General features: G+C 45.2%; 1 long non-coding RNA gene and 2 other non-coding genes across 3 annotated transcripts in view; all 3 read right to left on the bottom strand.

Moving 5' to 3' along the window:
• The window catches only part of LOC102484877 (uncharacterized), a 53,979-nt gene extending 30,998 nt beyond the window's left edge, over positions 1-22,981 (bottom strand). Inside the window, exons 1-2 of the long non-coding RNA XR_001370391.1 lie at positions 22,574-22,981; positions 19,816-19,854 (exon numbers count right to left, since the gene is read on the bottom strand). This is a non-coding gene — a long non-coding RNA (uncharacterized LOC102484877). The remainder of the gene's footprint in view (positions 1-19,815; positions 19,855-22,573) is intronic.
• Positions 13,692-13,798, bottom strand: LOC114007831 (U6 spliceosomal RNA). Its single transcript, XR_003549421.1, has one exon. It is a non-coding gene; the product is annotated as a U6 spliceosomal RNA (small nuclear RNA).
• On the bottom strand, positions 16,571-16,677 carry LOC114007830 (U6 spliceosomal RNA). Its single transcript, XR_003549420.1, has one exon. It is a non-coding gene; the product is annotated as a U6 spliceosomal RNA (small nuclear RNA).
• Positions 22,982-22,987: the final 6 nt, after the last annotated feature.

The raw sequence follows: 22,987 nt of genomic DNA, 5'->3' as shown, positions 1-22,987 counted from the left end.
GAGAAATACAGCAGACGCACACACACAGACACACAGACACACACAAATCAAATTATGATGAAACACAAGGATGGGAGGTGGGATTAACATTCTTTTGTGATAACGAATCCAGGAGGAGGGAGGGGACTCTTCCCGGCCCCCATAGTTCCTGGCATACTTCTGGGCTCAGGCTTCATGCTGTGATTATAAATATTTTCTTTCATTTCCTCTATGTAAACTGAAATGCTCTGGCCAGGCCTTCTTCTGGACCACATAAAAGCTTTAAGAGATTTATAAATAGAGTTAAAATCACAGGACTGTTTTCCCACAGTTTGTTCTGTAAATTGAGATGGCTAAAGTGAGAGGTGAGAGGGCATGGTGGGGTGGGGACTTGCCCCGTTCCTCCTCTCCCTGGGCAAACCCACTGTGATTGTCTGTGCCCTCCGGCCCTCTGAACCCTGGAAGATAATGCTCCACTCCCTTCCTGGGTTTCTCTTGACCTGGCATGAAGGAGCAGCACTGGGGGGCTTTCTGTCAGCCCCCAACCTGCCCATCTGAGGCCTCGAAGCAGTTGAATACTCGAAAGATAATGAAAGATTCTTCTCCTTCTCCTCCTCTTCCTTTTTGTTTGCTCTCGGGTGCATGCACTCACCAGAGACACACACAGAGAGAGAGAGAGAGAGAAAGAGAGAGAGACAGATCACCCCCCAGGGTGGATGGCCGTGCTGCAATTCCTTCTCCTCCATTCTCCCCTCAGGATTTTGGGCACGTATGCACACGTGCTAGGCTTGTTCCTCAAGCCACTATGTCCAGGACTCGAACCACATGGTTGGCCATGTGATATCCAGCCTTCTCAACCACCATGGCACACGGCTGGTCCGAGATATTTCAGAATCCTAATAACCCAATTAATACACAGTGTTGGGGCCTACTTCTATTGGAAAGTTACCTCCTATTTCCTTCTTTTGGGAATCTCCTCTTGCCAAGACTTTTCTTCCTTCTTGAAGGAATCTACTGAGACCTCCTTCACCTGAGTGTCTCTGCCAATGGAGACTAAGAGAATCTCTGTTCCTGATTTCCCGGTGTGCAGTTCTTGAGGCTGGGTGGGTAACTGGGCAACTGAAGTGGGAGAGGGTGGAGGGAGGCTGCTGGAGGGAAGAGGGCAGAGTTGCCAGCGCTTAGTCTACAGGTCAGATGGTCACTCGGTACTTGTGTAGGACGATATTGACAAATGTTCATATACTCTATCAGGGCTGGCTAGCTGAGACTGACGAAGGGGAAAGACGTGTGTGCGTCACAGGATTCTGTCACAAACTTCTCCGCTGTGCCCACTCCTCTCTCTGCTGTCCACTCCCCAATCCTCCTCTAGGGCCATGATTCTCAACCAGAGGTGACTTTGGCCCCCTGGGAACATTGGGTAATGTCTGGAGACATTTGTGGTTGTCACAGGTGGGGTTGGGCATGGGCGGGGGAGTGCTCCTGGCGTCTGAGGGCAGAGGCTCGGGCTGCTGGTAAACCTCCTGGTGCTCAGTACCTCACCACAAAGGGTGTCCGTAGTGTGGAAGCTGAAAGCCCTGATTTAACACAATGGAACCCCTCATTGGGAGCAAGGGCGTGGACACAGGGATTGAGTCCTGGTGCGGCTGCCAGGTGTAGGTGGCTCCTCACAGACTGGCTTCTGGGGTGCCTGCTCTTGGCTTAGTGGGCAAAGAAACACTCGTTTTGCCTTGCTCTAGAGCTCCAGAAGTGTGGGAGCTCGGGGTGGGGCAGTGGCAATGCGGGAGTCTGTGAAGGGCCCTTAGGTGTCCAGGCCTGCTTGTTCTGAGAAGGGGTAGAAGTGACACAACCTCTCACCCCCCACAATCGGTGAACGAGGACAGTGTGACCTGTCCCTCCAGAGTAGAGGCTGGAGGGGTGTTTGGGGAGGAGGGGCCCAGGGCTGGCCACGAGACTGTCCGGGCTCCTCTCTACACAGTTGATCTCAAGGGCAGCATTACTGCAGCCCATTACAGCCCTAACCAGAGACAAATACAGTAGCATTAATTTAATTTTATTTACATTTCAGAGTCATTTAGAAGGAATAAATTGAAGCAGAGTTGATTGAAAGTGTCCTACAGGATGGGCCCTGAGCTTCCTCAGCTGTGAGGCTTTGATGAATAATGGCAGCAGCTCTGCCCAGAGCACAGCCTCTCTGGAAGGCAGGAGGGAGAGGGACGGTGAGGGGAGCCCACTCCAGGCTGCCGGAGGGTAAGGGCCCAGCCCCCTCGCTCCACAGCTCCCCCACCAACTCCTTAAATAATATGTCCTTTCTCTGCTCTGATTTTCCTCACAGGCCTCTGATGCCTGCCTTCCCACAAGCCAGTCCTTAATTAGATTAAAATACAACATGGACTAATTGAGCTCTGACTATGTGTTCTGACACTTCTGTGTTCTGGGAACGGAGAGATAAACAAGCCGCCCTTCACGGACTTAGGAGTCAGGGTTCAGCTTCCGGTTCCACGATCAGAGCGAGGTGTTTACCTTCTTTTAGTCTCAGTTTCTTCATCCCTAAAGTGGAACTAAAGCAGAAAAACTGAAAGTGCTATTTTTTGAAAGCTGATGTAGCCTTTCCTACCTTCCTGAGTAAATGTTTTTTTCGCTTACGAAAACACCTTGGTAAGTTTTTGGAGGTGTTTTTTTTTTTTTTTTGCTGTACAGCACATGCACTCTCCAGACAGACAGAGAGAGACAGAGAGACAGAAAGCGAGAAATCACCCCCCCAGGAGGATGGCCACGCCGCAATCCCTTCTCCGCCATTCTCCTCTCGGGATCTTGGGCACGCACGCACATGCGCTCAATGTGAGTTTAAGCCACCGAGTCCCGGACTCGAACCGTGGTTGAGTACGTGAGAGTCCAGCGACATAGCCATTACGCTAACTGCTGGTCCCCTAATGGATGTTCTTCCACACCTTTCACTGAGCAGTGTTGAGGTTCATTGTGTAGCATGTATCAGTGTCTTCATTGTTGAGTAATATTCCTATGTATATACTGCTGTATCATTCACCAGTTAATGAATATTTGAAGTATGCATAATACTGTAATGACCATTTGCATACAATGTTACAACCCTTTGTGTAGACATATTTTCTTTTCTCTTGGGAGGTAGATTCCAAGGGGTGAAATGGCTGGGTTGTATGGTAAACTTATGCTTATCCTAGTAAAAAAGCCTGGTGGTAGTGCCGGGGTAATGCAATTGGACCCACAGGAAAAGGTCCTGGGTTCACATCCAGGGACCTTCCTAATCATGCCGCGTGGGTGCACATGTACCGTGAACTAGACTGGCTGAGACCGGGGTGTGGGTCACGGTGCGAAGACCCTGTTAGAGGTGCCTGTCCCCCTCTTTCTGTGCCTTCCTGTCTCTCATTCAATAAATTAGTAAATAAAAAAAACTGCCAAACTATTTTCCAAAGTAGCTTTATTGTTTTACATTCCTACCATTTTTGCATTCCTTCTGAAGTTTCCTACCCTTTTGCATTCCATCTGATAGTTCCAATTTTTCATCGTCTTCGCCATGCCTTGTTATTGTATATATATATTTTTGTAATAGTCACTCCAGTGCATGCGAAGCGATATTTCATTATGGCTTGGGTCTGCACTTCCCTGATGACTAAAGACGTTCAGCATCTTTACATGTGCTTATTAGCTATTCCTCTCTCTTCTTTGGTTAAATATCTACTCAAATCCTTGTCTATTTTGAATTGGATTGCTTTTTTGAGTTTCAGGAATTTTTAAAAATATATTTTAGAAGGGGTTAAATTGCTCTTTCTTCATACCACAGCTTAGGCCTGGCGAACTCCAAAAGGCTGCAATGTTTTAGAGCCTTTATTGGTCATATGATTGGCAAGCATTTTCCTCAGGTCTGTGGCTTTTTGTTTCTGTTTTGATGGTATCTTCTGAAGCACAATGTCTATGGATTTTTCTTTTTCTTTTAAAATTTGGCCAGAGGGCACATGCTCTTGCTAGGAAGGAGGGATGGAGGGAGAGAAAGAGAAAGTGAGAAAGCGCCCCCCATGGGGATGGCCATGTGACAATCCCTTGTCCTCCATCTCCTCTGGGTTTTAGGCATGCACGTACACATGCCTGGAATGTTTTCCAGGCTGCCTGGTCTGAGACTGGAACAGCTCAGTCAGCTGTGAGGGATCCAGCCACCTACCAGCTGGCTCTGTTTCTTTCTTTCCTTTTTTTAAGAGAGATTTTTTTTTTGTTTAAGAATTAGTTATATAATTTTATTTATTCATTCATTTTGTTTTTTAATTTGACCAGCAAGACACAGAGAGAGAGAGGGAAAGTGAGAAAGCCAGCCACCAGGTCCAAGACTTGAACTGTGGTTGGCCATGTGGGAGTCCAGCGCCCTTATCTACCACACAACCTGCCAGCCCAAGAGAGATTTTTTCTATTGAGTGCATGCATTCTTCAGAGAGAGACAGAAAGCATGAAAACACCCCTCAGGGAGAATGGCAATGTCACAATCCCTTCTCCTCCATTTTTCTCTTGGGACTTTGGGCATGCATGTTCACATGCCTGGTGTGAATTTTAAGCCGCTGGGTCCAGGACTTGAACTGTGGTCGACTATGTGAGAGTCCAGCAATGTAACCATAATATCATCTGCTGGTCCCCTTTCTTTTCTTTTCTTTCTTTGGAGAGGTTTTTGCTATAGGGCGCATGCACTCGCCAGAAAGAGAGACAAAAAGCGAGAAGTCCCCCCTCAGGGGGCATGGCCACACCGCAATCCCTTCTCCATTCTCCTCCATTCTCCTCTTGGGATCTTGGGCACGTATGCATACACACATACCTGGTGTGGGTTTAAGCCACCGGGTTTGAGACTTGAACCGTGGTCGACTACATGGGAGTCCAGGGACATAACCATTACGCCAACTGCTGGTCCCAGCTCTTTCTTTTTTTTTTTAGAGAGGTTTTTTTTGCTATAGGGCAAATGCACTCGCCAGAAAGACAGAAGAGAGAGATAAGAAGAGAGAGAGAGAGAGAGAGAGAGAGAGAGAAAGCGAGAAATCAGGGGATGGCCACCCTGCAATCTTTTCTTCTCCATTCTCCTCTCAGGAACTTGGGCATGTGCCCAGCATGTTTTAAGCCACCGGGTTAGGGACTGGAACCATGGCCAATTACGTGGGAGTCCAGAAACAACCATTATGCCATCTGCTGGCCCCCTTCACCCCCGATTTCTTTTTTTCTTTCCTTCTCTCTCATTCTCTGTCTGTCTCTCCCTTTCTGTCTTCCTTCTTTCCTTTTTTTTTTTTTTTTGCATTACTTATTTATTATCTTTTTTTTTTTTTCTTTCCAGTTTTGATGAGAGCAAGAGAGCAAGCCACCAGGGCCAGGACTCGAACAGTGGTCGACCATGGGAGTCCAGTGCCTTTAACTACCATGCCTCCTGCCAGCCCCATCTTATTTTTTATTATTATTTTTAATTTAAGAATTGCTAAGTTGCTCAGATTGGCCTTAAACTCTCAATCCTTCTGCCTCAGCCTCTCTGTAGCTGGAATTACAGATGTGCACCACCAAGCCTAGCTTGGACTTCTTTCAAATGAAACCAAAACAGAGGCCAGCAGTGGCATAATGGTTAAGGTGCTGGACTCCCACATTGGCAAGTGTGGTTCAAGTCCCGGACCTGGCAGCTTTTTCTTTCTTTCTTTCTTTCTTTCTTTCTTTGGGGGAGGTTTTTGCTATAGGGCACGTGCGCTTGCCAGAGAGACAGAGACAGAGAGACAGAAAGCGAGAAATCACCCCCCTCTCCGGGGGGATGGCCATGCTGCAATCCCTTCTCGCTTTTCATCTCATCTTGGGCACGCACACACACGCGCCCTGTGTGAGTTTAAGCCACCGGGTCTGGGACTCGAATCGCGGTCGACTACAAGGGAGTCCAGCCACATAGCCATTACACTAAGTGCTGGTCCCAGCAGCTCGCTTTCTTACTTTCCCTCTCTCTCTCTGGTCAAGCTAAAAACGAGTAATGATAAATAAAATGAAATAAAATAATTCTTTAAATGAAACCCAAACAAACTACTGTGTTGAAAGGCCTCCCCCTCTTTTTCTGTTGTTGTTTCTTGGTTTCTTGCTATAAGCAGAAAAATAACGGATGAGTCTCTTTCCTCTGTATCAAGCCCACAGGCCCTGCAGGGAGTACAGGGGGCTACAGGAGCTTCAGAGAGAAAGTGCAAACCTCTAAGTGGGGTGCTAGGGAACCAAGCTTCTTGGGGTAGTTGGTGTTTGAGTTAGGAGATGCATCAGAAAGTTCTTCCTTCAGAACGGAGAAAGGATTGCGGCGTGGCCATTCCCCCTGGGGGGTGATTTCTCGCTTTCTGTCTCTGTGTCTCTGTCTGGCGAGCGCACGTGCCCTATAGTGAAAACCTCTCCCCCCACCCCAAAAAAGAAAGTTCTTCCTTAGGTAACTCATCTGTCAGCTGTGTCTTTAGAGGTGACACTCTGTGTGGCCAAACGTGGTCACTTCATCAGTTTTCAAAACAGATTTTATCGGTCTCCGAATTCTGTGGGCGGAAAATATTGAAGGGTAGACCCCGAGTAACTTCAGAGGGTAGTAACTCCACCACACAGCACACAGCTTCATAAACCTCTACTGAATTACTCTCTTGCACACAGAACTTCCTCTCTGGTTGGGCTGCCAGCCCGGAGACGACTCCTCATTCTCTTAAGCCTGAATCCTTTTCCTGGGTCCCTTTTCTTGATCTCTCCTGGGGGATTTTCATTGTAGAGCAGCATGGTCAGTCCCAGCGGCCACCATCAGTCTTGGACCTGCCTGCTGATCACAGACCAGGTCCCACTGCGTGGAAAACACATCACTTTGCGTAGGCCACAAGCTATCCAGTGCGATGCGAGGCATCTGCCACTTGCCAACCTCTCTGATGTTTGAGGAAACTCTCAGGTTCCAGAGCATCCTCTACTTTCTCCACATACCTTTAACTGAATGGCTCCCATGTGCCATCCTCTGGGCCAGGTGTTTTATCTCTATCACGTCCTTTAGCCCTTGTAACTGTCTTTATACCAGTGACCCCTATCGCATGGGGAAGGTAACCAGCGTTCCGAGAGGTTAAATGCTCTTTCCATGCACCACAGCTTACATAGGCCTGTTGGGCTCCGAAAGGCTGCAGTCTTCTTCTGGCCACTGCACATTGACCACTTCTGGTGGCCGTAGCTGCATATTTAACTCCTCTTGGCTCTTGTTGCGCTCCTTGTCAGCTCCCCTGGAGCACTTAGCTTGAGTCCACCCTCCCACTCCACATCCTGGAATCATCCTGAGCCTCAGACTGTGTCTGCCTGTCTAGAATCAGAGCCACTGAGGGCTGGCCCTGCTGAATAGTGGTTAAGGGAGGTGGATCTCAAATGGCCAACCATGTGGTTTGAATCCTGGCCCCAGAAGCTAGAAAAAACAGTGTGTATATGTATGTGCGTGTGTGTGTATACATGTATGCCCCAAATTCTGACAGGGTAGAGAAATGGAGAAGGGACTGGGGGAAATCATTCGCCTTTGCAAGGAGGGTGCTTACTCCATATCTGTCTCTCTCTGGTGAGGGTATGCCCCCTCTGCCAATTCAAAAAAAAAAAAAAAAAAAGAAAAAGAATATGAGCCGTCCCTGTCCACCCTTTGAGGGCAGACCCTGTAATACCTCCTTTCTCTGAACCCCTCAACGTACTTAGGAAGACTTTTCTTTTCACTGTGAACTTTCTGTTGAGTACACAAGTCATACATACACAGCTTAATGAATGAATTCACACACACTGAATGCATCAACGTAACCAGATCAAGAAATAGAATAGTATTAATCACTACCCTCCTAGAAGTCCTTCCAGTACCCTCATCCTGCTATTACCTGCCTCTTGCAAAGCTAAACATTCTCCTAACTCTTGATACCATAGATTAATAATTCTGTTTTTGACCTTCGTATCAAACAAATCATGTAGTTCATATTCTTTTGTGTCTACTTTCTTTCATTCATAAGTTTTATATGAATCATTCATCCTTCTGTGCATGGGTATAGCGTGTTGACTCTCATTCTGATAAGATTTAGGAGGGGATGGACATTAGATACAGTATTATGCACTATGGGATAAGAGACATGGTCTAAAATTATGCCTCTGCCACTTACAAATTGTGTCCTTAGGCAACTCATTTAGCCTTGACCACTTTGCTTTTCTTATCAGCAGAATAAAGAAGATACAATTTCTCTTATGGGATAGTTGTAAAGTTTATATTAACTACTATAACCAATGTATGGAATGCACCTACCGTAGTTAACTGGTTTGTGGAAAGCATTAAAAAAACAGCATTATTGGGAACCAGCAGTTAGGGTAATGGCTATGTTGCTGGACTCCCACATAGTCGACCACGGTTCGCGTCCCGGACCCTGTGGCTTAAAACTCATGCTGGACGCATGTACGTGTGTGCCCAAGATCCCGAGAGGAGAATGGAGAAGGGATTGCGGCGTGACCATCCCCCCTGGGGGGTGATTTCTCACTTTCTGTCTCTATGTCTCTGTCTGTCTGGCGAGCGCACGCGCCCTATAGCAAAAACCTCTCCTCATTTAGCCTTGACCACTTTGCTTTTCTTATCAGCAGAATAAAGAAGATACAATTTCTCTTATGGGATAGTTGTAAAGTTTATATTAACTACTATAACCAATGTATGGAATGCACCTACCGTAGTTAACTGGTTTGTGGAAAGCATTAAAAAAACAGCATTATTGGGAACCAGCAGTTAGGGTAATGGCTATGTTGCTGGACTCCCACATAGTCGACCACGGTTCGCGTCCCGGACCCTGTGGCTTAAAACTCATGCTGGACGCATGTACGTGTGTGCCCAAGATCCCGAGAGGAGAATGGAGAAGGGATTGCGGCGTGACCATCCCCCCTGGGGGGTGATTTCTCACTTTCTGTCTCTATGTCTCTGTCTGTCTGGCGAGCGCACGCGCCCTATAGCAAAAACCTCTCAAAAAAAAAAAAAACCCAAAAACAAAAACAACAGCATTATTATTAATTTGCTAATCGACCTCTGAGAAGGAAATGAAACCACAATGGCTTTGAACTTCCAATGCTTACCTCCACCTGTGTGTGTGGTGTGTGTGTGTACACAGGCACATGCCTATGTATACACCTGTGTATACACCCGTACCTGTGTGTGCACACACACCCACTCAAGTGCATATGAGAACGCGCTCCCACCAGCATGAGCAGTATGCAGATTTTCCCTTCTCGCAGCTCTTTTAAGAAACACACACCAGATGGGATTGGGTCTGCTACACGGCTGAGCAGCCCCCACATCAGAAAGTCATAATCATTGAATCCATCATGTGGTGCAGCCCTGGCGAGGGCATGGCTCCTCTTCCTGCCCGATGGGCCGTGGAGGAATGCCTCCTCCTCCAGAGCAGAGAGCAGACATGGGCGGGCAGTTGCCAGGCAGTTGAGCCAAAAGAACAGATGGCAGCTGCACAGCCTCCTTCTAGCCCAGCTCCCTGGCTGCCAGGGAAGAAGCCGCAGGCGGCAAGGATCCTGTGGAAACACCCCTCCCCACACCAGGCCATCCTGCCCTCTGTCCTTTTAATGAGCTTTGGAGTAACACACACCAGGTCCCAGTCCTGCCTGGGTTCACCTGCTAACTGTAACTTGGGCCAGAATAAATAGCTTGAGTGTCCTTAACAGAACTCAAGTTCTCTAGTCTCAGTTGTAACTTTAACTCTGCTCTCTAACTCTTATTCAGAAAACAACTAGTCGTGCTTAATTAATCACGGCCTTAGGAAAAAAAAAAACTAAATAATTTGAGTGAATAGCACTTCTCCCAGATGTACACACACACGTGGACTGTCCCCAGCCATAGCAGATACTACAGATGCGCTGCCCATGTCCCTTGGGCCTTAGGACTCAGAATGATCCCATCATTTTCCTATGGTCAGAGTGTGCATTTTTTTGCCTGAGGGCTTTCTCTGAAACCAGGGAAGATGACTTTGCCTGCAAAGGCAGGCCAAAGTGTGTGTGATCTATGTCAACTACATAGAGCTTCGATTTACGATGGGGCTATGTGCTAATAAACTCATCTGAAGTTGAAGATATTGTGAGTTGAAATGCATTTAATACACCTGTCTTACTGCACAGTGTAGCTTAGTCTGACATACCTAAAAATGCACCCACAACACCTACCTTAGCCTATAGCTGGGCAAATTCATCTAACGCAAAGCCCATTTTATAATAAAGTGTTGACTATCTCATGTATTGAATATTCTTCTGAAAGTGAAAACTAGAATGGTTATATGGGTGCTCAAAGTATGGCTTCTACTGAATGTGTATCATGTTGACACCACTGTGAAGTTGAAAAATCCTAAATTGAACGAGTGTAAGTTAGGGACAGTTTATACTGACAGAGTGGATATGTAAATACAGCCTGCACCTCCCCCCACTCTTCTGGTGGGATGACCTCGAGGAACGATTTTGCCCTGTCCGCGATGACTAGGACTGAATTCTAGTCACTCCCAATGGTAGCTAGCTTGGTGACATGCCCTTTATTGGCCATCTCCCTGAATTCTCTACATCTCCCAGTCATAGTTTCAGGTTCGACTTCTGGAGGAATCCAACATACAGAACAGCCTTAACCTTTCAACCCCATCTTGAGCCTCTTTCCTGACCATAACTATTTCCTGGAGCCACTAATTCTGCTTGGCATTCCAAACGTGTTCTGCAACTCTGACTCCCTCCCTAATTTCATTCTAACAAGGAATTCTAACCCCTTTTTTTCTAAAAAGGGAAGGAATTCTAACCCCTTTTTCCTAATCTGTTCTCCCTGCTTCAAACACCCTTGATTCTTTTTGCTAGGTCCACTTCTGAAGCCTGGCCTAGCCTCGTATGGTGCCATTTATCCCTGGAAATGATCTGTACAAACTTGAGCAATAAACTTGATGGGAAAGTTCAGGCCAGTCCCTGGGGACTTATAGACTTACAGAGCAGGCTTCTGCTTACTATAATTTATTAAAAAAAATTTTTTTTTTTTTTAGGTTTTTACCATAGGATGCCTGTGCTTCCTGGAGAGACAAAAAGAGATAGTGAGAGGGAAAGTGAAAACTCATCCCCAAGGGGGCGATGGCCATGCCACAATCTCTTCTCCTCTGCTCTCCTCTTGGGATTTTTGGGTACACAGGCACATACACCCAGCGTGATTTTTAACCACCAGGTCTGGGGCTTGAACTGCAGTCAGCCATGTGGGAGTCCAGCACCTTATCCCCCATGCTAGCCTGTCTTCTTTCTTTAAGCTTACTTTTCTTTTTTTTGAAGAGGTTTTTGCTATAGGGCGCGTGCGCTCGCCAGACAGAGAGAGACAGAGAGATAGAAACCGAGAAGTCACCCCCTAGGGGGGATGGTCACGCCGCAATCCCTTCTCCTCCATTCTCCTCTCGGGATCTTGGGCATGCACGCACATGTGCCTGGCGTGAGTTTAAGCCACTGGGTCTGGGACGCAAACCGCGGTCAACTACATGGGAGTCCAGCAACACAGCCATTACGCTAACTACTAGTCCCTATGAGCTTTCTTTTTTTAAAAAAATTTTTACCAAAGGATATGCGTGCTCACCAGAGACAGAGAGACAAAGAGGAGAGGAAGGAAGCACCCCCTATGAGGCACGCTACAATGCCATTTCTCCAGCCTGTTGGGATTTGACGTACACACACATACTCATGTTCAGTGTGTTTCTGGGACTTGAATTGCATGGTTGGCCATGTGGGATCTGGCTGCCTTGACCACCAAGCTAAACACCTGGCTTTCCCACCCACACAGGATATGTACATAAGCCAGTGAGAGACAGAGCAACAGGGAGAGGGAGAGGAAGGAAGCACCCTCAGTGAGGTGTGGTCATGTTACAATCCCTTTTCCTCTATCTCTCCATCCTATCAGGATTTTGGGCACAAATGCATGCATGCCTGGCGTGTTTATCAAACTGCTGAGGCTAGGACTCTAACTTGGCCATGAAGGATCTGGCTCCTTTAACTACCAGACCATGGGGTGAGTCCCTATTCTTAATACTACTACCTTAAATATTAAGCAAAACCTGAAAACCAAAATGTATCTGTAGAAAAGTAGATAAAATACATAAAAAGGCACATGTAACATAAAAATAGACCCCAATTCAAATGGCTAAAACAGTGCCCAGCATATAGTAGGTACTCAGGTTAAGTGCCTGTTGAATGAATAAACATAAATGAATGGTTCATGAGATAAAGAGGATATTTCTGGATGAGATTAACACTTGCTGTGGTCCAAATGTTCATGTGCCCCCTCATTTATATTGTGAAATCCTAACCCCTGGGGTACTATTAGGAGGTAGAATAGAACCTTTTAGAAGGAGACTAGGCCATGAGAACAGAGCCTTCATGAATGGGATTAGTGCCTTTATAAAACAGGGCCAAGTTGGTTTGTTTGCCCCTTCTACCATGTGTGGACACAGCAAGAAGGCGCCATCTCTGAACCAGAAGTGGACCTTGACCAGACTCACATCTGCCATTGCCTCGGTCTTGGAGAAACACATTTGGATGCAAACTAGAACTTACATCATGGGCTCTCCTGGTTCTCAGGCCTTGGGCTGCAGCCATCAGGTCTTCTCAGCCTCCATAATAACGAGTCAGTTTCTCACAATAAATCGTACACACACACATTCACTTTTGTTTTGGGTTTTGTTTCAACGGAGAACCCTACCACATTTAGCTGCAAGACCATACTGTAAAGCTATGTGCAGAGATATGGAAGAGGTACATGACATATGTCAAAGTTAAAAACATCAGCTATCATGTACTATGTGCTTCACGAGCCCATATCTAGGGCCATACATACATGAAAAACCTGCAGAGCTATATACTACACTGTTAGCGGGGGGGATCCCTGGGGGAATGTGGGGGTGATATTAGGGAAGACTTTCGCTTTCTCATTATTTGAAATTTCTTTTCCTCTACAAAGGTCAAGTATTTCTGGGAAAAACAATTATTTCCATTCTTGAAAAGGAATGTAAAAGTCACTAAAATCAAATTTCACACCAAGATGGGTGAGAGCAGCAGGGAAATCAGCAATTGCTTCGTGGACACGAGGAATGTAGGACGTGAAATGGCAGCCTTTTTTCCTCTCTGCCCGTCCTCCCCATCACACTTTTCATTTTATTTAATTTATTTTTAGTTTCCTGAGAAAGGATGGAGACAGTATGCTTGGTTGCCCTTCTTTTCCCTTGGCTCTGAGAGTTTATCCATGCCAAGTGGACCGTAAGTTTCGAAAAGAATCAACTGCACATCAGAAAACTCAAGGGCCAAAAGGAACCTGAGAGAGAGTTAGGTTCAGTGACTTTAAAAAAATTTGTTTTCCTTCTGTGGAAAACCAAAACCAAACCAAACAGAGTTAAAACCACAATTCCTGCTTTCTGAGAACATGGTTTGCTAGCCACTCATCCAGTTTAACCCTAACAGTTTTTCTTTTAATAATTATTTTTATTTATATTTATTTATCTATTTATCCATTTGTTTATTTCAATTTGACCAGAACAGGACAGAAAGAGAGAGAGAGAAGGCAAGCCACCAGGTCCAGGACTCGAACCGTAGTCGACTATATGGGAATCCAGCTCTTTTAACCACCATGCCCCCTGCCGGCCCAACCCTATCAGTTTTGTTTTGTTTTTTTTTTTTAAAATATGGAACGCTTCACGAATTTGCATGTCATCCTTGCGCAGAGGTCATGCTAATCTTCTCTGTATCGTTCCAATTTTAGTATATGTGCTGCCGAAGCGAGCACCCTATCAGTTTTTAGAAGGGTTCCAGGTCTGTCTAGGCTAACTGTGCTGCACGATCCAAAGTCTACAAGGGTAACATGACAGCAGCTCCTGCATTAGAACAGATCGTGCTGCAAATGGTAGGGTCTCTGCCTCCTATTCAGGGAAGAGATGCTCCACTTTCTCTTTGTCGGCAGGTCAAGGCCCTTTTCTTTTTTCAGATTATTGAAACTGGCTCCCATGCTCCCCAGGGGTCCAGGATGTTATAGGTACTCTGTTCTTATGAGTGGGTCAGGATACAGGGTCACAAGAAAAAGTGCTGGGAAAAAAGAATTCAGTGGTAAGGCAATTGAACTAGAGTTGAGATTATGTTTGAAATCTGGGATTAAATTTTAATGATATTAGAATTATAATTTAAATTATGTGGGATTGGCAGGTAGCGTTGTGGTTAAGGGCGTTGGAATCCCACATGGTTGACTGTGGTTCAAGTCCTGGACCTGGCGGCTTGCTTTCTCATTTTCCCTCTCTTTCGCCTTCTTGCTCTGTCCCTCTCTGGTCAAATTAAAATAAATAAATAAAGTTAAATAATTCTTTTTTTTTTGAGAAGGTTTTACTGTAGAGTGCATGTGCTCGCCAGGAAGAGACAGATAGACAGAAAGCAAGAAATGACCCCTCAGGGCGGATGGCCACGCTGCAATCTTTACTCCTCCATTCTCCTCTCAGGATCTTGGGCACGCACGCACATGCACCTAGCGTGAGTTTAAGCCACCGGCTCCAGGACTTGAACTGTGGCTGACTACATGGGAATCCAGAGACATAGCCATTGTACCATCTGCTGGTCCCAAAGTTAAATAATTCTTAAAAATAGATTATACTAGAGTTTGACTTGGACATTGGTGCTAATTTAAGTGAGAGTGAATTGTAATAATGAAAGGCTTTGAACCAAGAGTTGTGGGGGCAAGGATCAGAATCAGAATGGAGGATTATCTGCTTTCTCTCATATCTCTACAAGCTCCTTCTTTTTTTTTTTTTTTTCTTTTTCTTTTTTTGGAGAGGTTTTTGCTATAGGGCGTGTGTGCTCGCCAGATAGACAGAGAGAGAAAGGATCTGGCTCCTTTAACTACCAGACCATGGGGTGAGTCCCTATTCTTAATACTACTACCTTAAATATTAAGCAAAACCTGAAAACCAAAATGTATCTGTAGAAAAGTAGATAAAATACATAAAAAGGCACATGTAACATAAAAATAGACCCCAATTCAAATGGCTAAAACAGTGCCCAGCATATAGTAGGTACTCAGGTTAAGTGCCTGTTGAATGAATAAACATAAATGAATGGTTCATGAGATAAAGAGGATATTTCTGGATGAGATTAACACTTGCTGTGGTCCAAATGTTCATGTGCCCCCTCATTTATATTGTGAAATCCTAACCCCTGGGGTACTATTAGGAGGTAGAATAGAACCTTTTAGAAGGAGACTAGGCCATGAGAACAGAGCCTTCATGAATGGGATTAGTGCCTTTATAAAACAGGGCCAAGTTGGTTTGTTTGCCCCTTCTACCATGTGTGGACACAGCAAGAAGGCGCCATCTCTGAACCAGAAGTGGACCTTGACCAGACTCACATCTGCCATTGCCTCGGTCTTGGAGAAACACATTTGGATGCAAACTAGAACTTACATCATGGGCTCTCCTGGTTCTCAGGCCTTGGGCTGCAGCCATCAGGTCTTCTCAGCCTCCATAATAACGAGTCAGTTTCTCACAATAAATCGTACACACACACATTCACTTTTGTTTTGGGTTTTGTTTCAACGGAGAACCCTACCACATTTAGCTGCAAGACCATACTGTAAAGCTATGTGCAGAGATATGGAAGAGGTACATGACATATGTCAAAGTTAAAAACATCAGCTATCATGTACTATGTGCTTCACGAGCCCATATCTAGGGCCATACATACATGAAAAACCTGCAGAGCTATATACTACACTGTTAGCGGGGGGGATCCCTGGGGGAATGTGGGGGTGATATTAGGGAAGACTTTCGCTTTCTCATTATTTGAAATTTCTTTTCCTCTACAAAGGTCAAGTATTTCTGGGAAAAACAATTATTTCCATTCTTGAAAAGGAATGTAAAAGTCACTAAAATCAAATTTCACACCAAGATGGGTGAGAGCAGCAGGGAAATCAGCAATTGCTTCGTGGACACGAGGAATGTAGGACGTGAAATGGCAGCCTTTTTTCCTCTCTTCCCGTCCTCCCCATCACACTTTTCATTTTATTTAATTTATTTTTAGTTTCCTGAGAAAGGATGGAGACAGTATGCTTGGTTGCCCTTCTTTTCCCTTGGCTCTGAGAGTTTATCCATGCCAAGTGGACCGTAAGTTTCGAAAAGAATCAACTGCACATCAGAAAACTCAAGGGCCAAAAGGAACCTGAGAGAGAGTTAGGTTCAGTGACTTTAAAAAAATTTGTTTTCCTTCTGTGGAAAACCAAAACCAAACCAAACAGAGTTAAAACCACAATTCCTGCTTTCTGAGAACATGGTTTGCTAGCCACTCATCCAGTTTAACCCTAACAGTTTTTCTTTTAATAATTATTTTTATTTATATTTATTTATCTATTTATCCATTTGTTTATTTCAATTTGACCAGAACAGGACAGAAAGAGAGAGAGAGAAGGCAAGCCACCAGGTCCAGGACTCGAACCGTAGTCGACTATATGGGAATCCAGCTCTTTTAACCACCATGCCACCTGCCGGCCCAACCCTATCAGTTTTGTTTTGTTTTTTTTTTTTAAAATATGGAACGCTTCACGAATTTGCATGTCATCCTTGCGCAGAGGTCATGCTAATCTTCTCTGTATCGTTCCAATTTTAGTATATGTGCTGCCGAAGCGAGCACCCTATCAGTTTTTAGAAGGGTTCCAGGTCTGTCTAGGCTAACTGTGCTGCACGATCCAAAGTCTACAAGGGTAACATGACAGCAGCTCCTGCATTAGAACAGATCGTGCTGCAAATGGTAGGGTCTCTGCCTCCTATTCAGGGAAGAGATGCTCCACTTTCTCTTTGTCGGCAGGTCAAGGCCCTTTTCTTTTTTCAGATTATTGAAACTGGCTCCCATGCTCCCCAGGGGTCCAGGATGTTATAGGTACTCTGTTCTTATGAGTGGGTCAGGATACAGGGTCACAAGAAAAAGTGCTGGGAAAAAAGAATTCAGTGGTAAGGCAATTGAACTAGAGTTGAGATTATGTTTGAAATCTGGGATTAAATTTTAATGATATTAGAATTATAATTTAAATTATGTGGGATTGGCAGGTAGCGTTGTGGTTAAGGGCGTTGGAATCCCACATGGTTGACTGTGGTTCAAGTCCTGGACCTGGCGGCTTGCTTTCTCATTTTCCCTCTCTTTCGCCTTCTTGCTCTGTCCCTCTCTGGTCAAATTAAAATAAATAAATAAAGTTAAATAATTCTTTTTTTTTTGAGAAGGTTTTACTGTAGAGTGCATGTGCTCGCCAGGAAGAGACAGATAGACAGAAAGCAAGAAATGACCCCTCAGGGCGGATGGCCACGCTGCAATCTTTACTCCTCCATTCTCCTCTCAGGATCTTGGGCACGCACGCACATGCACCTAGCGTGAGTTTAAGCCACCGGCTCCAGGACTTGAACTGTGGCTGACTACATGGGAATCCAGAGACATAGCCATTGTACCATCTGCTGGTCCCAAAGTTAAATAATTCTTAAAAATAGATTATACTAGAGTTTGACTTGGACATTGGTGCTAATTTAAGTGAGAGTGAATTGTAATAATGAAAGGCTTTGAACCAAGAGTTGTGGGGGCAAGGATCAGAATCAGAATGGAGGATTATCTGCTTTCTCTCATATCTCTACAAGCTCCTTCTTTTTTTTTTTTTTTTCTTTTTTTTTTTTTTTCTTTTTTTTTTTTTTTCTTTTTTTTTTTTTTTCTTTTTTTTTTTTTTTCTTTTTTTCTTTTTCTTTTTTTGAGAGGTTTGTGCTATAGGGCGTGTGTGCTCGCCAGATAGACAGAGAGAGACAGAGCGACAGAAAGTGAGAAATCACCCCCGAGAGGGGATAGCCATGTCGTAATCCCTTCCCCTCCATTCTCCTCTCGGGATCTTGGGCACGTACGCACATGCGCCCCGTGTGAGTTTAAGCCACCAGGTCTGGGACTCGAATCGTGGTCGACTATGTGGGAGTCCAGCGACACAGACATTATGCTAACTGCTGGTCCCAAGCTCCTTCTTTTTTTTCTTTTTTTCTTTTTCTTTTTTTGAGAGGTTTGTGCTATAGGGCGTGTGTGCTCGCCAGATAGACAGAGAGAGACAGAGCGACAGAAAGTGAGAAATCACCCCCGAGAGGGGATAGCCATGTCGTAATCCCTTCCCCTCCATTCTCCTCTCGGGATCTTGGGCACGTACGCACATGCGCCCCGTGTGAGTTTAAGCCACCAGGTCTGGGACTCGAATCGTGGTCGACTATGTGGGAGTCCAGCGACACAGACATTATGCTAACTGCTGGTCCCAAGCTCCTTCTTTTTGATTGTGTTTTCTTAAGGGCTAAGTAGGGTCTTTTGAACCCTTACCAAGAAAGCAGTTCTCGTTAAGGTCCTGACGTTGAGTCACACCAGGCTCTTTCCTGTACAACCTCAGTTGCTACTTCAAGATATCTGACTGCTGAAGCATTAATATTATCCTTTAGTAGACCCTACTGAGCACATAGATGGCTCCTTTTGGGCCAATGGTGATTGCAAACTACTCCCATGAGTCACATCACAGGTTTGACTGGAATGTAATCCATGCTAGAAAATAGTCAAGACAATTATGACAAAAGCACTTCTGTCAATTACCCTCACACTTTGGTCCCCTAATTTGATGATGCCCTGAAATTTTATGTCCTCTCTGAGGTTTCGGCCAACTAAGTGGGCATGTTACAGGAACTGGATCAACGGCTCTCCAGATCCTTGGCTAGGAACAACAGCAGAGGAAGCAGATGAACACAGGGTCTTTCATACGACTTCAATATGATGAAAAAGCTAGCGATGGTTTCCGTGTCATTTAGGGAAGGTGGGCTGGTGACTGAGACAATCTACCATAATAGTCTGATTAGGATGCTAATCCATATGTGGGGCTCATGTTGATCAACAAGTCATTACACCTTTCTATCCATTCAACAAATGTTTAATGAATGGCTACAAAATGTGCCCTGGTGTGTACCTCATGGTGAGTAAAGCAGGCCTGGTCTTTGGAAAGGAGACTCATAAGTATTTAATTTTAAACCGTGATAGGTGCTATAAACGAAAAGGGTCCCATGTAAGATAATAATGTGGGAATGTAATTTTGATTGGGACCCCGGGGTCAGTTAGAGCTTCTTTGAGAGTGCCATTTAAAGTTAGGCCTGGAATAGATTAAAAAGTTACTCTGTTGGAAAAATTCTAGAACATGTCCAGTGTTGTTTTCAAATTTCAGGCTTCAGTTTATACCTTTCTGGTCTGTGGCAGAGATCCTCTGAAATCTTTGACAAGAATATAAGTGACCTTTGAGAACTTCAGCCTACAAGGTTGGGCCTCTGGCAGCCATGTTTGTATTACAAAATGAAGAGCCTTGATTATGTGCTACTCCATCGACCAAAGGTGACTGTGACAAGAGTAGATAACCTGACATAAAATAGACCAGAAATAATCTGGTTATTTCTCCTGGGATTTGGGATTCATAGCTACTAATCAGTCTGCTGGTTCTTTTTATTTGTATTTTGCTAGAGGGCATGTGAGCTCCCTGGGGAGACAGAGGGAAGGACAGTGAGAAAACACGCTTTCACAGGGAACAGATAAGCCACAGTCATTTTTTCCTGTTTTCGGGATTTGGGGCATGCATACACGTATGCCTGGTATGTTTTCAAGCTGCTGGGCTTGGACTCAAACTGCACAGCTGGGCATGTGAGAAACAGCTACCTTAACAACCATGCCAAAGGCTGGCCTCTCTTGGTTCTTGGAATGAGGGTAAGTAAGCCTGGACTGTGTACTCACAGCAGCAGTGGAGGCAGGTCTGCAGACTCTGAAGCAGATCTGTAGAAAAGCAGAGATGAAGAAGCATGACTAGAGAGAAAAAGAGATACTGAGGGCATAGACATTTGGTTTCTTGTGGGTGTTTTAGATCCTATTTCAGTTCATGTGATCTTTTTGCTACCTGTGCCTTTCAGTTCTATAAGATTATTTCTTTCTAAATTATGTGTTATAAATATATATAATTATATAAATACACTATATTATATATATATATACACACTTATGTGGTATTTCACTTTATTTTCACTTTTCAAGTTTATATATATATAATACATGTGTGTGTATGTATATAAATATATATATATATATATATGCATATATATGGTATTCCACTTTATTTTGTACAAGGATGTTTAAGAGGGCTTTTGTTACTCACAGATAAAAGGGCCCTGACTAAGATTTTATCAGATTAGTTCTTCCACTCAGTGACTTGGATTGAGTTTGCGCCAATCTCACTGCTTTTGGAATCAAGTATTGGGAGAAGAGACAAATATGTAAACTTCCTCGTTCTATAATTGAGATTATGTGTGCAGAGGAAAGAGAGACCAACTCTGCCTTGGCCGAATTTGGAAGGCACTGAAGGGGTAACCAGCCTCTGAAGGAGCAGCAGGGTGTCCTGGGCAAGAAGGGGCAGTTGGGGCAGAGGGAGACAGGAGGGACAAAGGAATGGAGATTTAAGTATGTAGAGTATCTGAGGAATGGCAGCTAGTGGATGATTTGCAGGGTGCAGGAAAAGCAACCTGAGAGGAAGGCTGGAGCCAAATTATCTGCCTTCTTATATGCAGGGATATGTACCTGCCTTTTTTTTTTTTTTAATTTGATTAAGACTTTTTTTAACTCTTTTATTTATTCATTCATTTATTTATCCCAATTTGACAAGAGAGGGACAGAGTGAGAGAGAGAAAGAAAGCCGCTAGGTCTGGGACTTGAACCACAGTTGGCCATGTGGGAGTCCAGCACCCTTAACCACCAAGCCATCTGCTGGCCCCTGTACCTGCTTTTAAGTGTTAGATTTTATAAATCCTCTTGGTCTCCAGAGGGCTTGGAAGGTGGCTTATTCATACCAGGTACTCAATAAATACTTTTTGAATTGAGTGACTGGCAAGCAGATATGTGGGCAAACAGTTTGAAAGATGACAATTACTTCTTTTTTTTTTTTTTTTGGAGAGGTTTTTACTACAGGGCATGTCCAGCTCACCAGAAAGACAAAAAGAGACAGACAGAAAGCGAGACATCACCTCCCATGGGGATGGTCATCCCACAAGGCTCCATTCTCCTCTCAGGATCTTGGGTATGCACGCACACGCGCCTAGTATAAGTTAAAGCAGCCAGGTTTGGGACTTGAACCATGGATGACTACATGGGAGTCCAGCGATATCGCCATTATGCCAACTGCTCTCCCAAAAGATGACAATTACTTCCTATATTAAACTTTTCTTTTGGTTTTAGGAGTTCCTTTTTTGTATGTAAAATAAAATCATATGCCAACAAAGAGTCTTACCTAATCTCAGTTTAACTTAAAGTCTGTAAGTCACTTATGTATGTGGCAACTTTATAGTCAATTTAAGTGAAGATTTAAAGGCAATATGAATCCAATGAGAGCAAGGTGTGCTGTGTAGCTCCATCCATTCTGAGTTTTAACAGAAATACTTCTAGAAGGCTTGTGAAAGCCCACAAAATTGAAACTAAATCCTATGCATGAACAATCAGAATTCATTTTTGAGGTGTTCTGACTTTTAAGTAGTTTGATTTTTGCAACTGTGTTCAAGAATAGCATCTTTAGGAGGATAGTAAGTTAAACATGGTTCTTGCTCTTTCTAAATTTAGAAGTCAAAAAAATTAAGAACAAATAAATTTAAAAAAGTTTAGAGGCGAAAAGAAACAATATTAATGCTAACAAACCCACAAAAAAAATGCACAAACAGAAGTGGGAGCTGACATATTAAAAAAAAAAAACACTTGGTAATAAAACGAATCTAGGTAATACTCTTTGAGGAATTAAAGGGTAGTAGCCCCGCTGGGTTGGGAGGATACTTGACAGCTATTCCCAAGAGCCAGGAATCCTCTCTAGAAGTTCACCCTATGGGCCTCAGAGGTAGGTCCCAGAGGACAGGTGCAAGTTTCCTCCGTGTTGAAATTAGTCATCCACAATCAGCTCCTACTCACGACTGGCTGGAGCGCAGGATGGACTCTGGATCAAGAACAAGGAGTGGTAAAGGAAGAGTTTTTAGGAATCCAAACTTCTCTGGTCACTTCGACTTGGCCTTCGCTCTCTTCCTGCCCCACCTCCGAACCCAGACCTGTCCGCACTTAAGAGGTTCTCCTACCCGACACATGAGTGAACTTGAGGTTCTAAGGGGGGAGGAACGTGACTGAGACTTCGCCCCGCCATTGCTGGGGTGGGGGATGGTTTCCCAGACGTACATCACTGCCAAGAGGAGACCCGTTCTCGGGGTGTAACTGCGGAAGAGTGCGTTGGGTGTGGGGGAACTGGGAAGAAAGATTGACTGGAGGTTGGCCGTTTGGGGACAAGGGCTCCCCAGTAACGCCCAGCAGCCAGAGCAGCAGCTCCCCCAGCAGCCGAGGCTCCGACCGCGCCGGGAAGAGCGAAGCCCACTTCCGGGTTTGGAAACGCTCCCTCGCGGCCCCTCCCCGCACCGGCTGCAGGGTCCCCGGGCGCATGCGCCACCGCTCTGGGACTGGGCCTGGGCCAACTTACCCTAAACAAGCAATCCGCTCCTCCCCGCCCGCTCGGGGCGTACCATTCACGCGTGGGGGGAGGCAACGCGCCCCCACCTACTCGGAACCCTGCTCTGCTTCCTCAGACGGGGGCATGTGAGTTTGCCTCAGGTTTGAAAAGTTGTGAGCAAACGAAGGCTTGAGAAGCCCGTCGCAAAGCGACAGGCCGACGTTGTCGGCTTCGCTCCCGGCCGCGGACTCTGCCTTTGAGGCGCTGAACAAAGTGGCACGCCCGGATCCCAGCTGATCAGCTGCTGGGCTTTGGCGGCGGCTCCCCCGGGCGAGACCATTGTGACTCCTTGGGAGGGGTGCGTCTGGAGGGGAGGGGGCGGAGCGGCCATTGTCCGGTCAGCGCTGCCTCCGGGGGAGGGGAGGGGGTTACGGGGGCAGGGGG

This window comes from Tupaia chinensis, unplaced genomic scaffold, assembly GCF_000334495.1.
Source record: "Tupaia chinensis unplaced genomic scaffold, TupChi_1.0 Scaffold000238_1, whole genome shotgun sequence".
Lineage (NCBI taxonomy): Eukaryota > Metazoa > Chordata > Mammalia > Scandentia > Tupaiidae > Tupaia > Tupaia belangeri.
Note: the sequence above shows the minus strand (reverse complement) of the source record. Positions and strands in the feature narration are given on the sequence as shown.